This window comes from Helicoverpa zea, chromosome 11 (assembly GCF_022581195.2).
Source record: "Helicoverpa zea isolate HzStark_Cry1AcR chromosome 11, ilHelZeax1.1, whole genome shotgun sequence".
Taxonomy (NCBI): domain Eukaryota; kingdom Metazoa; phylum Arthropoda; class Insecta; order Lepidoptera; family Noctuidae; genus Helicoverpa; species Helicoverpa zea.
In genome coordinates this window covers 3,978,302-3,996,001 of record NC_061462.1, presented here as the reverse complement: position 1 = coordinate 3,996,001, position 17,700 = coordinate 3,978,302, and the positions used below count along the sequence as shown (strand labels likewise).

General features: G+C 35.3%; 1 pseudogene; it reads right to left on the bottom strand.

Moving 5' to 3' along the window:
- Positions 1 to 2,050: 2,050 nt before the first annotated feature.
- Positions 2,051 to 6,740, bottom strand: LOC124634678 (annotated as a pseudogene).
- Positions 6,741 to 17,700: the final 10,960 nt, after the last annotated feature.

Sequence of the window (17,700 nt, the reverse complement as noted above, 5' to 3'; positions counted from 1 at the left end):
AAAGATAAAGTATGATCTAACAGTTTACAGTACGTGGTTTACGTATATAAATAATGAGAAAATAATATCCGTAATCTGACAAGAAACTGCAAAATAATTTCGTAGATCGTTCATAAATCCATTAGAGATAATGGCTGTTTACTTTTGAAACCATTTAATGCCTACATTATTATTCCACTCGCCCTTTGCTTCCTCCAATTTCTGGAATGTTCTTGGAGATTTCTTGGTCGCATTCAGATATAAGTATGCGTCTCAAATATTTGTTATAGGAAGCATGCATCAGAAACCGACGTGTTTGTTGATCTTCCTTGTAAAATGCAGCGGGAAAAGATCGTATACGAGATTTTACATACTACAAAAGACGAATATATTTTTTATTTTGCCTTCATATAAAATCGCGTACATATCGTATAATGATATCTTCTAGAATGTAATCTTATACTGCTTATTATATGATATTAATTTTAATGCTAAATTAGCCGATACAAGCTACGGCTAATTTAGCATTAAAATCTGAGGGAATATTTGTGTGTATCCGAATAAAATAAAACCATAAACCATCCTTGATAACTAAAATTTTTCAGTAGCTCTTTTAAAAGATTAGCGCGTTCAAACAAACAAACTCCTCAGCGATATGATATTCCTACGTATAGATTTAGTCAATATGTTATCTCTATCAATTATATTAGAAGTAGCTAGTATTCCCCTTTAAGAAAATACTGTTGTAGGTGCAGCATTTACAAATTAAATTTTACAAAAATGTTTGTTGGTGGTGAAAGAGCAACGTCTTTAGTTCGTTAGTATCACTAACGCAGTGGCTGTGCATTGTTGCTATACAAAATCTGTAGTACATTATATCTTGTGTAATATTACTCATTAGAAGAATGTAAATTGTTAAGTGATGTTAGTAGAAAAATATTGAATCTACAACCTACTTAATTGTTTGCACAAAATCGTCATAAAAGTAACCATAAATATGAACAATCTGAGACAAATACATAAAAGAAATTTACCTTCGCTATGTATAAAATAAACCCAGTAAGTGGTCACAAAAACTATCACAAACAGCTTGGACATCGTAAACGTCTTTTACAGTCGTCGGACACAGCAAGAATGATATGTCCAAACAATTTTAATTCACTTCTAGGCCTGACCTTTTTCCTTTTGAATGAGTAATTCACAGTATTACACAACTTATACAACATTTTCCTTCAATTCAACTATTTCAAGTTCAATTACAATGCAATTAAATGGTAATTGAAATCGGGATTCATTTGTTTCGGTCATTGTCTTGCTTGAAAGGAAAAATGTTACTAAAACACGTGATTTTCGCTCATCTTTTGTTTTTGCCCCGTTTTTTCCTTATTGCGTAGGGTAAGGGCAGTAATACATTAAAGGGAAACGGTTTTGCGAGGCGACAAGCGGTGACGTCATCTGATTCGTGTGTTTATGGTTAAACAAAGTTTTCGCGTTAGTGACGTCCCATGGATTCGATGTGTGTTTACCCTAATGCTGTCTCCGAGGAATACTCCTTATTGGTTTGTTGACGAATACGATAGAAGTTATGAGATATCGAATTGCAAACGATTTCCTATAACATGTCTTCTCCCCCTTTTACCAAGGAAAGTTTTTATCAAGGACTTGACAAACTTGGAAAACAAATCAGATGTTCATTTTAGTCAAATTTATAGAAAACATTATATACAAACAATTTATACAAAATATATAACTTTAAATTTACATACCACCGAGAATAAATATGACGTATGGTTAAATTCAATCTCGTATCACAAACTCTACTGAAAAATACTACAAAATCCGAATATAAACTAAAATATGAAAATCCTAAAGAATAGTCCGCTGACAATATCTCCGGGCGGACAGTTTCCCCGTCAATTCCCTCCATTTGTCTCAATACACTCGGCGTCTATCGATTTCTTTACAAAAGCCTCTTATCCCGTTTTCTTACTGTTTATAGTTTTTTTCTCAGCTTGAAGTGCTCGACAGGTGACATGTGATCGTCATTTGTTTATGAAAATAAAAGAAAAAATTGCAATTGTTTGGTTTATTTATTGCTGGACTGATGGATATTTGAAAATAGAAGACGGAATTTCAAAGTCCCCTCTGTAGTTATTCGATATCATAGTAAGCTGAAAACAAAAGAAAATCAATTTTTATTTGCCTGTTTCAAACTCATCAATAAAAGAAACGCTTAAGGCCCGATTTTTCAATCATCAGTTAATATCTATCTGAAAAATAAAAATAGCAGTTTGTCATATATTTTCTGATTGAAAAATCGGCTCTCAATTAATTAAAATCTTACGACACTCATCAACTGGTATGCAGACATCGCTGCCGTTTCTAAAGAAGTTCTGAATACAAATACATCTTGGGGAACAAGACTCTTCAAGCTTTTTACAAGGTATTGGTGGGCAGTCGACGTCTTCACATCTTTCGAACAAGCATGATGGACAGTGGTGCCATTCCCTCGTTTCCTCTTGTACAAGGGTTTGACCCTGAAAAGTAAGAAACTTTTATTCTAAAAAAACTCGACTTCAATAATACCTGCCTAAAACCTTATCCTAAAACTGACAAACAATATGCTGGAAACGTTTGCCAAGCGTGAGATAACCTCGCTCAAGCATACACACTACAGGTCAAACTAAGAAGCTCCTTTGTTTGAAGTCGGTTAAAATGATTTTGACCTGAAAAGTCTGATGAAGAAACGCAGTTGTCTTGTTTTTGAGTTGAGCACTTAATTTTGATTGTCCATTACTATTGATCAGTCAATGAAGACTGATTCATCATCATTGCAATAAGTAATTTACTAAAGATGAATGAATGATTGCAAGTCATAGCTTAAACAACGTTACAATTTGTTGTTTGTACCTACATAAGTAGGTATAGGTACTTTTATAGGTACGGTCATTTGCTGTTCCCCATATTTTAGCCGGGTGCGGTGCATTGATCATTCAAAAGCAGGTAAATCCACTAGCTACGCTAGTTTAGACATAAAATAAAGGTTACGACATCCCTTTACACTTTAAAGATAATGTAGTACTATAACCAGTAAACATTGAGCGAATAAATAACACACTTCGCCCTATAAATTCCGCCACTAAAGCCGTCTAACAAAAGAATTTTGATAGAAAATCACCATACTGAATAAGGCGAATATAAATAACGCTAGTAAAAGCCGAAGCTGTTGAAAACTACTTAACTTTTTATTTCGGTGTAATCTATTTTAGACGTATGAAATAGCTAAGAGTACCCCTACACTGTAGACTAAAAAGTCGGCCATTGACGCCATGTTTGGTAAAACATTTTTTTGAAAGAAAATCTTGATTCCTATCACAGTTGTCGGTCGGTCTGAATACCGGCTTAATACTTAATCTTTGTAATGTGCGTACTGCCATTCATTATTTGAATGACTTGATGGTCTAGTGGTCGCAATCGCGACTAATATGACTGAGGTCTCGGGATCGATCCCCGAGTCGGGCCGAAATCGTTTGGTGGGTTTTAGAAATTTTCACTAAGCAGCCCGGAGCCTGGAAGTTGGTGATTGATACACCCGTCCATCGGAGAGCACCTAAATGTAGGTCCAGTGCCTGATGTCTCTCCGTTGGTCTCCCATCAGGCAATGAGAGTGAAATCGGCCGACTGAAAGTTTGCAGTGTGCAGGAGCTCTAAGTGTAGTCAGGAAACTTCGGGGAAAATAAATATAGTCGAATAAGAGTACGACCAACTTCGAGGTACGGAAGTAGTTTCAAATGTACTAGTGTTCGTTTAGTGAAAACAGGTACAATGTTCTCTTGTGTAAAGCGCTTTGCGAACCAGTCCGTGTATGCTTAAAACATTTGTAAAGTTGCTCTAACTTTGAAATTTGAATGAGCGATGCGTTACTAATATTTTAAGTTTTGATCGACTCATGGTCCTGAAGAATTGCTATGTATGCACGAAAATACAGACGGAAACTGAATATGTCATGATTTTTTAGGTACAGGCTTCATCCGACTTTCAAAAAATCTTTTTTGAAGAGGGTTTAATTTTGGTCCTGTCTTTTAACCGAGTTCAAAAATGAGGCTCTCAGTTTGACCTGTATCAGGCTGACAGTATTTCGATGCCGTTTTCAACATAGTGTTTAGTAGAATTATTTGTCAGACAGGAGAAAATTTTATTTTATATGTTATTGAAGTCAACTGAGTTTTTGGAAAAAATGAGGAATTACCTTGACTAGAATTAGCTGAATTTGAACTCGATGATGGTAGAAGACTCTCTGAATTTGTTGATACATTTAATGCGTCAGTATCAACTAAAGGTGTTAATGCCCATTCACGATTAAATAACTTCACTTCATGATAACGAGGCCGCGGCAAATTGTAGTCACGGAGGCTTCGGATGACGTAAAACGCTGAAAAGGCAGATAAGATTCACGGTTAATAGTGATTGAATTTAGTTTATCTTCTAGATCTAAGATGCAGAACGTGAAACAAGCAAACCATAGCTAGAGTTTTTGAAACAAATTGTGATTGTAGATAATAAATAAAAAGATGACTGAGTTGGCTAATTTACTTGAGCGTGTTAATCTCAGGGACCAATTTGAAAAATTATTCCAGTGTAAGCATATTTATCGAGGAAGGCTACAGACTACTTATAATTTCGGTACATAGCGTAGTTCCCTTGGGACGCGTGAAACCGCTGACGCAAGCTAGTCTTATTATACTGAAAACTCCAATAGTTCTCTTTATGCCAAAATATTCTGATGGTAATAGAATAAATACATTGGGGATGTGTAAAGAATTTCTCTCAAGAAAACAGACAATAATTAATTATCTTAATTACCGTGACAATTCTACTGGTAGGTACAATTTACACATCACCCTTGTTCTATTGTACCTAACCGTCTCATGAGACGTCTACCTGTTTGCCTGTTGTTCCACTTAATTTATTTCCAATTAGTAAAATACTTGGAACGAGCATGGAGTTCCCTGTCTTAATTAAAGTGCACGATGCAATTACTAAAACTTAAGTTGGAATGCAAATGTGCGTCATAGTTTTTGTTTTAATAGTTTGTTCATTGTTGGGTTTTATGTTCTGAGCAACTTTGTGGGCATTACGTAATTTGTTTTGTAATAAGACGTCTTGCTACGGGAAAAAATAATGACGATATTTTTTTTACATGAGTACGTCGGTAGGTATATAATTTGTTTTAAATTATTTATTTTATGTTAGGTACCTAAGTATGTGTATTATCGAGGATACATTGAGTTAGCTAAATTAGCTTTTCTTAATACTCATAAAGTGAATTGGTATTAGGTCTACCTACTGTATTATACTTACGAGGTATGACGTATATACATTGTGACTTGTCATAGGTTAGTTAAATACCTACATTATGTATAATCAGAAAAATAGTGTCTAGCACTAACTGAAATAACAACCTTCAGTTTCATAACTTTACTCGTACCATCATAATCAAACGCTCAAATAGTTACCTACTGCTAATCATTATCTTTATGTTTATAAGTCGTATGGTACTTACGTGTAGGACAAAATTTTTTTGGAACACACATGCCAATAGCATTCCTCAAATGCCCTTCGATACAGTTACATCCAGTCCGGCACTGCTTACTCTGTTTATTCTCGTTGCAATCATAAGTCATGTAACACACAACCAGTCCGGCACTGCTTACTCTGTTTATTCTCGTTGCAATCATAAGTCATGTAAACACTCTCACAAGCTTGAGGGGGGCAGGTTATTTCGCAGTCCGTTTTTTCTTCGTAAGGTCCACAGTAATTTTCTTCTGGAGCTGATTTAAATAAACATGAAAATTAATAAGTACGTACATTAAACTCATTTCTCAATTTGTTATTTGCGCATTTGTTCACACTTGTGATAATGATTTATATTGTTGACTTCACAACAATTTAAACATTACTGTGCATACGCGAGGAATTGTACCTAATATCTTACCAAGTATATGGCTAGTATTCTTTTTTAAGTAATGTAAGTGTGTGTGTGAACGTGTGTGTGTTTATGTGTAAGTCATTTTTTGCAGCTAATAGTTAACGGAAAGACCCTAAGCCTTTATGAGGAGCAAACTAAGGCTTACGAATAGATTGCTCTTAAATTCTGTAGTAGTCAAAGATTACAATGGTGGTAACATTATTGCTGAGTATTGCTTTAGTGTTACATCTAAGCGATATCTGTTAGAAATAAATGCCTTAACTACACTTATGTATTTATTGTTTACTTACGACAGTCATCTTCTAAGACGCATTTGCCAGGGAGTCTAACATACCCAACATTACAAGCACAGCCAGTGAAAGATTCACATATGCTGTCAGAACTCAGCAGATATCTATTATCACAGGTCAATTGACAACTTGTGCTGTTAATTTCCATATGCTCGTTTTCTTTACATGATCCTATAAAGATAAATTACGTATAAGTTTGAATCATGGAAAAAAATGACTAGCGGATGCGCCATAATGGAAAAACTCCTAAGAAAGTAGCACGTCAAAATGCGGATCTGCGGGGGACGAGGAACGATCCTATCTTCGCCCTTATACACATTTTTTTGAACCCGATTTTTTTGTAGTACCGAAATTCATTGACATTTATCGCAGAAAACGAACGCCTCGTTAGTTCACTCGTAACCATCTCGCAACTGATCGTTTTGGTCATGACCACTAGAAGAAAGCGCCTGACCAACCCGCATTATTACATCTCCGCTCATCTTTCCTTACTTCGTTTTTTGAATGGACTGTCTTAAATTTAAATTGACGGGTTTTAAATTGACAGTAGATATTTTACAACTATCCCTATCTATCTAGCTAGTGGTGCTTTTCATGACAGTTATTGACTGGAAGTCTTCAAAAATATTTGAAGACAATTATTGCAGTAAAAGGTTATCCCGTTGTGGTTTAACGTTTCATATAAGGAAAATGTTGATGTATGTACATACTTATTTTGATTAATTAAATATTTGTCAAAGAACAAAAGACAATTTCTTAAAAATTCTGGAATACTTTGCTGAAATTAAATGATAAATTAAAAGTCCAAGATACAAGTATTTCAAAGGAAAAAATATTTTAAAGGAATTTTTCAAAGAAATCCTTCCGTCGACAAAAACAAAAGTATTTTGGGTACCTGACGAAATTGTAGGCTCTTTTAAAATATTATTTGAGTAAACACAAACAATTAGACACGAAAATAAAAACAAACTGAACATTGTATACTTTAAACTGTTTTCGAAATGAAAATGAAATTATTTATATTAAAAGTCCCTTTTATAACCGTCCTCATAATACACTTGCTTGCAATTAATTCACCCGTGAATCAATAAACGATAATAACAATTATTTTTGTAAGAATTACTTTATTTACACTTGTGTAAATATTTGAGGTGCAACTGTTCTGTGAATGCGATATATAATTTATGACGGTAATCAATGGAAAAGTGTATTAATAAGGTTTTGTATCGGACTTGTATTAAATATTTTATGTACTTCTACTTTTAAACCACGCTCCTAGTTAGAACATAGTAAATATATTGTTAAATGAGTATTTCATCACATAACATGGTAGAGATTATAAATGACAATTTCATTTTACCACAAAACTACTTAAAATCAGAGCTACGATCGTCCACAAACCAAAAAAAAAAGAAAATCGAAGTCAACGACGAGGATTGTAATAATTTAATAAACCGATCTAACTTCCAAGTTCCAATTTTAAAAAATTGCGCTCCGCTTATAAAATTGCATAACTAGATGCAATTAAAGATGACTCGCTGTAAAAAATCCGTCTCAGCTCTTTCAATATAAAACTTTATTATGAAAGATGGAAAGTTTTAATAATTCCCTTGCGACAAGCGGTGGGGACGTCCGAATCGAGATGGTGTAACCTCATTTCACACCCCCTGGTTTCAACTCATTCATTTTTAAAGTGATAAGTATTTATTATTAATGAGGTCATTTATTCTGCACGAAGATTATACGGCGAGTCGAAATTTTAGTAAGCTTTTGTTTTCACGTGAGTAGATTTTGCACTACTTAGCTGGGTAGATTTTTCCGCATTTCTGTGTATTGTAAAAGTGTATCAAACTCTTATCATGTAATTTCGCCGAAAATCAACTCATATGTTTATTGAGATACCTACTCGTCGTTATTTAAGAGTGATTAATATTTACCAAGTAAATGTTTGCAGAATTACTGTTATATTTACCAAGTAAACGTTGCAGTAATTCTTGTGTAGGTACCTACTGTCCAAACTACCAATACTAAGGCTCAGCTGTATCCAATTTAATCTCTAACCTATAAACTATTATCAAAAACTTTCTAACAAAACCATATATTTATATTAATCTCATGAAGCTGAAGAGTTTGTGTGTTTACTGAACATCGGGAACTACTGGACTGATTCTGAAAAAATATTTCAGTGTGAGATAGGCCGTTTATGGAGACAGGCTACAGGCTACCTTTGGTCCGGATGCGTTAAATACTTGACACGGGATGCAGTGGAAACCTATAGACATGTCTTATTGTTCATTCCGAAAACTTCTTAATTCCCTCTGACTGAGACTGAGATTCAAGTGAGCCATTTTCCTGCTATTTTGTACTACCAAACTCTCAACAATAAACTACTGTCCCTACAAAGTTAGCCATCATGGACCTACAGAGTCCTGCCACAGTTTAAATACATCTCTTGCAAATAGCTGTGAAGCCACGTTCTAACGTTCGTAACAATATCACTCACACACGCATTAAGATCAACAAGAACAAAACATAAAATTTTGAAGTCGGTGACACAATGGGCTGTCTTTTCGCTAAAAGCGATCTTTTACAGACAACCTTTGGATGGGTTGAGACAAAAGGAAATAACCATATCGCAGGTTGTTTTCGGTGTACTATGTATCAAGGTAGGTGAGCGTTAGTAGGGACTTTCACAACTGTAGATCTCTATTCTGTGGCTCGGGCTGTTAATAAGAGTAACTAGCTTCTCCACTGCCTAGACTTTCGTGGAACTGGAAAACGATATTACGCTCGTTCGCAGCGTTTTTAAAACTTTTCACGTCAACTTCAGAGGTTTTTTTTTTGTGCTGTTAACAGCCCGTGATTGCGTTGTACTGAGATTGCTTGTGACTTAATTTAAAAGGGTTGGTGAATTCAATAAAAATAAAATAAGGTAAATAACTGAAAGTAACTCTATATTTAGAGAAAACATTTCCGTCATACATGGTTCCTGTGTAGCTTTAACCATTAAGCCTGCACACGCGACGGAAGTTTAAAAAATAGAGAAACTTCTCCCGTTTTCCCCACATTTTCCTTCACTGCTCTGCTCCTATTGATCGTAGCGTGATGAAAAGTATCCTATAACCTGCTCAGGAGTATGAAGAATAATTGTACCAAGGTTCGTTAAAATCCGTCCAGTAGTTTTTGTTTCCATAACGAACATACAGACAGACAGACAGACAAAAAATTTCTTGATTGCATTTTTGGCATCAGTATCAATCACTAGTCACCCCCTGATAGTTATTTTGGAAATATATTCAATGTACAGAATTGACCTCTCTACAGATTTATTATAAGTATAGATTTTGGTAGTGTTTAAATATTCGTTCAAATTACAAATTAATATTAGTTTACATTTTATTTCATTTTGGGTGAAGTAGTAGTAGTTACGCATAGATTTAGATAATTGGATTGGCTGGTGTTTATTATTTCTGCCTCTCTTTGCACGAAGTCCGAATCTAACGCGGACGAAGTCGCTGGCAGAAGCTAGTAAAATAATGAAATGCATTAGTTTTGTAAGTTCTGTAAAGGTACTTAGGCAAGTTTAAAGTTTGATTATCTTCAATCGATTTTAAGCAAGCTTCGTGACCTCATATTTCCGATGCATAGGTGGCTAGGACAAGGTAAAAAGAGATCCTTTTCACAGGTTTTTATTTGAGTTACAAAATTTTAAAGAAATAAGATCTTTTTTTAATGGTTTATATGCGATAAAAGTGTTTCCTGCTATAGAATATTCTTACTACAGCTTCCACTATTCCCTTGACTAGATTATCTCCTCAAACAAACTAGCCTAATCTGTTGACCGACATCTCGAACTGTTAGCTTAACACAATTATTTGATTGCAGATATAATTGAATACATTAACTGACCCAATCTATTAGTGTAAATTATATTGACCTAGATATTTTGATTTATGTACCGAACAGTTTGAAACTAGATAGTTTGCCTAAATTACACGTTAGAGAATACTATTTAGCGCAGTGCTATAAAAAAGTTGGTTCTAACGTTTTAACCCAAAGTTTAACAAGCATAAAAACGTAGGTACTTTAGAATTTTCAGTAGAATTTACGACTGGCTGTCTCTCGCGGTTTCACCCTCAGTTCGGAGCACTTCTCGGACCCGGATAAAAAGTAGCCTTTATGATATTTTGATGTGTGCCAAGTTTCATCAAATGCTTTCTTTACTTTTTTAACCGACTTCCCAAAAAGGAGGAGGTTCTCAATTCGGCCAGTATGTTTTTTTTTTTTTTTCTATGTATGTACATCGATTACTCCGAGGTCTATAGACCGATTTACGTGATTCTTTTTTTGTTCGACTCGGAATAGCTGCCAGTTGGTCCCATAGTCATCAGGTCAGAATTTGATGATGGATTTGGAGCTGACCTGATGATAGAGACCAGAGAGGGCCGAGGGAACTCGACAACTGAATATGTAAACTACCTCGTGTTTGGGCTTAAATTATTTGTATTGACAAGACCTTTGCAACAGTGAAGGTTTGGAGCTGACCTGATGATGGCGACCAGAGAAAGTCGAGGGAACTCGACAACTGAATATGTAAAATACCTCGTATTTGGACTTATGTTCTTTGTATTGATGAGAACTTCCCACTTATATGGATAGTGACAACTATTCGTATCACTGAAAAGCTGTAAATAAAAAACTTTTTTACAAAAAAATTATACCGACTTCCCAAAACACTAAAAAGCAAAAAAAAAACTAATCGGCCTAGAAGTCGGTGGCAAAATTATACCTTAGTAACATCCATTAGACACCGACTTCTAGGCCGATGCACCTAAAATTAGTTTTTTTTTTTGCTTTTTAGTGTTTTGGGAAGTCGGTATAACTTTTTTGTAAAAAAGTTTTTTTAATTATAACACAGCAAATTTACAGTGTGATAAGGGCAAGTCACTATATTACGCACCTATATCTGCTGCCGAGCCTTTTCCTAGACATATCTACTAAATAAATTCATTTAACAAGACTGTCTGTCCAAGCTCTTGACTATTCGTAACTTTTCGGTTTCTATATATGAGAGTCGCGACAAACAATTTAATGTTAATTAATTTATACATCTTTGAACAGAACTAAGTGACGCTTTTCGAAATGGTCGATTCTTCTTAACCTTTCAGGTCTGTTACTATAAATTCTTCACCCCAATATACCTTGATAGTTACAATCGAATTCGTTAGTACCATTCATTTTATCCATTACAAAATTGTTACGAGCCCCTATCAATTCATATAATTCTTTTATGGTTATGAAAGTGGGTAATGAGTGCATGAATAATAAATTTTCTTAAAAGCATTACACGGAAATACATAAATTAAATGTTCTACCAAAATATTAATTTAAAATCAATTAACCCAACGAACATTGCAAAGGATTGACGATTTATCTGATTTCCAATTAATATTTTACTTTGAGCCGATCAATTTCACTTTAAAATTACATTTGTGGGTTTAAAAATAAGTAATTACTTTTGTATTCTACGAAACAATCTTCTTTCGGGAACAAACATCAGACAACACCTTCGAAGACCTCTAAATGCTTTCTGGTGGTAAATAAATATTTATTTTCTATTTGATTTAAACTGTGTGAAACAATGTCCCAACATGTATGTTTCAACAGCAAAAATCTAGATTTGCGAAATTCCTCTTAAAATCCGAATCTGCGGACTCACTATGACAGAAGTAGGACATACCACAACTAAATATAATGTAACTCAACGTAATAAAGAAACACACGACGGCCGCTGTCCCGGACTTTATATTTATGAACACTTGTGTGACCGGGACTAAGCGGGCTTAGGAAGCTATTATGATTCCGCTTCATAGAAGAAAATGTTAGAAAGAGCGGTGAGCGAAATATTTCTAGAACAATTGAAAATGTAAGCTTATTACCGTGTTTACAGCGTACCGTTATGTGGTATTTTTAAAGTATTTATAATAGAATCTTGTCTCTAATGAGCACCAAAAATATAATGATGTAAACTGAAATGCAAATAATCCGACTCAAAAATTCTACAGCTCATTCCGCTGAAAATTCTACGCAAATTACGTTCTACCTCAATAGATTATTTCGTTGCTAAACCCAAAACTACAAAACCAAAAATAGGAGAACCGAGTAAATCCCTTGCATTTTAAACTACGCATTATCCGTAGTAATGAGGGAACAAAACGAGTGGTTCATAATAACTCTTGCACGGGTTCCGCAGAATACAGTTGGGTCGGTAAATTGCCTCATTACACTTAAAAACATAATTCCTTCATTGTTAAATAAAATTTTGCGTTGCACGATTTCTTCTTTAGAATATTTTCGGTATATAAACCTGGGGTAAAATAAGCTGTCTGTTTTTCAAAGGCTTTTATGAGAGCTGCACGCTTCATAGCTGCTGTACTGTAGGTAAAGTATGTGGACTGAAGCAACGAGTCCTTTTTGTGTGGGTCATGTTTTATGAAGAGAACATAAAGTCCCTATTCAATGATGAGGTCATTTAGAGTGTAGATAGCTGTAAACAGACTCAGGTTAGTTAAGATAGCAAGATATACATTGTAATAAAATATACAACAGTGAGCAAATTGCAAAAGAAATACACCATGTTTGTTTATGTCTCTTCTCAAAAGTTGTACACAACTTTATTTTTAATCAAACGACTTTGTCTCTGAGATCATAAAAAATCCAGTCCTCATTTTCAGGGTAAACAGTTTGTTATTTACTTCCAATATTGTGGGTCCTAAATTGAGATTTATTAGTTTAGAGACAAGGATGGGAATCGCTTGTGGTGACTTAATTCTGGAGGTATTGTTTTATTTTGATGAAGTGGTACGGATAAATAAACAGGGGAACACCGTGGTTGATTTGATGCAAGATATCTGAATATATGGTGGAGTAGATAGGGAAAAACGTTTGAGTTAGTGGTTGCGTTATTTTCATTAAACAGAATGAAGTGGTTATTCTGTAATCGTTACAGGATTTGTAAGCGTGTGTTTTGAGAATAACAAGTAAGTTTTTAAAGTAGTATTCGCTTTAGAATAATTTGACCTAGAAAACTAAATAATTCCGAAGCCGGTGCTTCAGTGCTTAACTATTAGATAAAGTACTTAATACTATTCAGTCATTGTTAAAGTCATTTATGGTACGATATACTTAATTATTATCCTCAACCAAGTAAGCAATGATAATTTTGAAGAGTCCTCTCCAATTTTAGGTAACATTGCTTTCTTGTATGCGTATGTTTTTACGAGTGCAACGCATCTTTATAAATAATCCTAAAGCTTGTTTTGTGAAAAACTCTGTGGGATGTTACTGAGCCCTAATGTAGACACCTACATGCCACCCACGTGCTCTTTGAAAGTAGGTGGTTTTTGTCAATCAAATCAAATCATTTATTTCATTTAGGCCTTTACAAGCACTTATGAACGTCAAAAATTATAAATAAGGTTGATTCTAGTTGCCCATTCCAAAAGTAGCTTCCTATGGAGAAGAACGGCTAGGCGAAGAACAATTAAATTAGCGGGAAGTGGGAAAGAGCGTTTATAAGTTTTATATCTTATCCAACTTGATGATAGATGTACTGAATGCTTTGAAACCTAGATTCCCCTTGATATCCAATCTTTGAATTTGAAAGCTTCACCAATTATTTAATTTATCTCCAACATAAAACAGGCTAAGACTGCTACATTTAGACTTATTTAAGAGAATAATTTACAAATCACATTTATCAAGCTTACAGTCGATTTCATTTTCCTTTTGTTTGCTAAGAACGACGCTTTGTTGACTAAATAATAGTCGGGATTACTAATAACCTTGGCTGGGTAAAACTCAACTTTAGACTGTTGCGTCAGTCCTAAGATATTATTCTTCTTTCATTTTGCCTTGCCACAAGGCATCATTTTCATTATTTACTTTTGAACTAGTCTTTTTGTACCTAATAATCTCCTTAAACAGTAGTAATTAATGTTTTTTGTGTTGACTTTTGCGTCCAATTCGTAGTAGATATGTTACTGTAAAAACCCGAACTATGGTAAATCCTAAGATTTTCCAGTAAAACCTAAGACATGATTACCGATATGATAACATGACACGAAAAAATCGTAACTTTATAATTAATTCTTACATTTACCAACTCATGTCGGTAAATCTTAGGTTTTACTGGAAAATCTTAGGATTTACCATAGTTCGGGTTTTTACAGTAACAAATACACTGCAAATTATAAAAGGCGCTTTTCAGCAACTTTGGGCTAGTTTTTAAACATATAAATATTGTATGCAGTTTCCACCTTCCATGAATAATTTGTGATCCAGCTGAGTACCTACCAGTGTTAACAACGTGCGACTGCCTATCTGACCTCCTCAACCCAGATACCCGGCCAACAAAATACACCTTGGTAAGACTAGTTGTCAGCCTTACTGACTTTTGACTATCCATAACGACTGCCAAAGATGATCAAATCACAGCCGGAACGTACAGTTTATCGTGCTTTAGGTAGAAGAATTCGTGAGAAATGTTTAGATACAAAGCCAGAGCTGATCCTTACATAAACTACGTATATAAACCGCAAAGAAAAACTACCATCACGTATAATAACGTGATCGAAACCTTGTTATAATATCGCGCATGGTCAAGCAATTAATTAAATAAGCTTCATAATCATTGTTTATTACAAATCGTCGTGACCGGTGCTTGAGCCACTGAGCAAACTGGTTTTGCTTAGCTACTAATTTAAAAAAATATTTATTTTTAAATAACTTTTCGTGTTTTTAAATTTTATGATTGTTTTTTTTTTTTACATTTTCGAGATTTTATTTTGGTCTTAGTTACTAGATTAATATGAGATTAAAATAGACTAGGTTTTCTCACGATAGTTTGTTTCTATTTTACCCTAATGTTTTTTAAAACGTCTTTGATACTTGGTTATTTCGACGAAATAAGTATTATCTAGTTATTCCATTCCCTAAGCTCATCCTTATAGAACCTTTTCAATTAAAACTACAGCATTGAAAATCTTATCTATTCCATTATCAACGCGAAACTCTAAAGCAAGAAAGACTGGGGCTATTAGCCGGTCTCTGCGGCGATCTGTTTAATCTTGTTCAAGCTACTTAATAATAATAATAATAAGCCCCGCAGGGCATCTGAGGCGGATGACGGGGAGTAGCGACCCCGCGGGGCTATATATCCGAGTGCTCCAGGGAGAGTATACTGTCCCCCATCTCCGGCTTGCCGGAGTGAAGCATGACGGGGGATAGGTCTCCCACCTCTTGGCTTGCCTTCATCGGCCGGTCAGAGTGGAGTCGCTAGAGCAAGGTTAGTCCTGCTCGGAGGGTAGGTGCCTCGTGGTAAGTGGCGAGTGGGCCGTTGATGCTGGACCCACAGGGAGCGCGTGATCTGCGTTTAAAGTCCGCCGAGGTATCCTCACCCTTCTCAGCCGCTCATGTCCCTGTTGCCCTCTTGTTGCTTTTCAGTGACTGATTCCCGGGGGCCCAGTAAGTGAGTTGGCGAGTCTCCACCTGCCATTTTAACATGTATTTAATACATTGTCATCGGCAGGTGCCATAGTTCCCGTAGTTTCCCCATTCCTAGACCATTAGCATCCCATCACAATAGCCCAAGTAGTTTTCATCCATAGTTAGCAATAGTTTAGCACAGAACCGGGGATTGTCCTTGGATACATTTCTATAGTGTATACAGGGATAATCGTCGGTTTTGTGTCAACATTTCATTAAAGTTGTCTCAAAAGGGCTTCAGCGTGTTGGCTTCGGCCCCACGTTCGCCTCCCAAAAATCCGGGACTCTATAGTCCCGAGGTCTGGAAGAGACATACATATATAATAATAATGTCGGGACACCTTTTTCACACACGGTCGGTTAGCCCCATGGTAAGTTATTTATTAACTTGTGTTATGGGTGCTAACACAACTGATAAACTACATATAGCTACATATATACATATTTAAATACATATCATAACACCCAGACCACGGCCAACAAGCATGCTCATCACACAAATGTCGACCGAACCGGGAATCGAACCCGGGACCTCAGGTTCGGCGGTCCGGCATGATGACCATTACGCCATCGAGGTCGTCAAAATTAATGCCTACAAAAACTACTATTCTACTAGAACAGTAGTGCTAAAAAATACGCCTATTAAAAATAGCTGCATTATCCTCTCTAAAAATAACAGCGTTAGCAAAAAGTTTTATGTTCGAAAAATGCAAAATAGTAACATGTTCTCCATTATATGGTGCTCTATTTTGTTTGGTGAATATAGCCTGGATTATTTTGAAGTTTTGAACACCAGACAAGAATTTTGGCATGAGTTTGTTTGAAGAAAAATTACGTGTTACTTATTAGGAAATTATCTGTAAAAATAATATTGTTTTAGAAGATTGTTTCAATAAAATGACAAACATTGCGTTACATTGAATCTGCATTACTTATAAACCATTTATATTGCTTTACTATTCTTGGGTGTCATCTCCCCAAAATAATACATCCACCATCCTATCCAAGAATCGATTTCTGGCACATCAAATTCACAAACGCCTCTTAAGCCATCAACATAAAGGATTATCGTATTTCAAGGGGATTTTTATGGTTTTTTCTTTATGGGAAAGTAATAAAACGACAACCATATTCCTGAGAGAAAAGTTGCAATCTTGTCAAGAGATGACCCTGTGTTGACAAAGTCTTTATCACTTTGTAATTTCTTCGGCAAAATCCATTAGTGTTATGATGTCGTGTTACGAGAATTGTTGCTGGATGAGGCTGTTAGAAATGTGATCCCTTTATTTTTTGTTAAGCCTCATTTTTTTTGGGACAGTCTGTAAATCAAGAAACAATTATTTATATATGTCACCGTAAGATTACAAACATCGTTAGATTACAATCTATCTCGAGAGATTGTAAACTGTCGAATTATTGTAAACCGTAACACCTGATTGCAATTTAACGCATTATTTTTCGCTATATTATAATCTATCGATGAGAAATTGTCAAATTGTCAACTGTCCGAAAGCTCTCCCTGATTGGTCAGTCTTTTTGTAAGATCGAGAGCGATGTAGAGCGGTCAAATTGTCAACTGGCGTAGAACGGAATGCATCTTGCGCGCTGATTGGTAGAACGTCAAAAAAGACAATGTTCTTAGCAACTCCCGGTGTCACAGCTCTTTGACGTGCAAAAATAAGTGACGGTTTAATTTTTTATAAAATCAAAAATTGTACTTAATTTTTAAGACTCAAATTACACACAATTAAAAATTGTATTAAAAATTGAAGTTAGTGACGAAAACGAATCGCTGCAAAACCGACTCCACGTAGTCTTGTCTGCCCTACCCCTAGAGTGCAATTCAAAACCGCGTAGGCGCGGAGGGGCGAGGCGGAGCTTATCGTCGCAGATGGT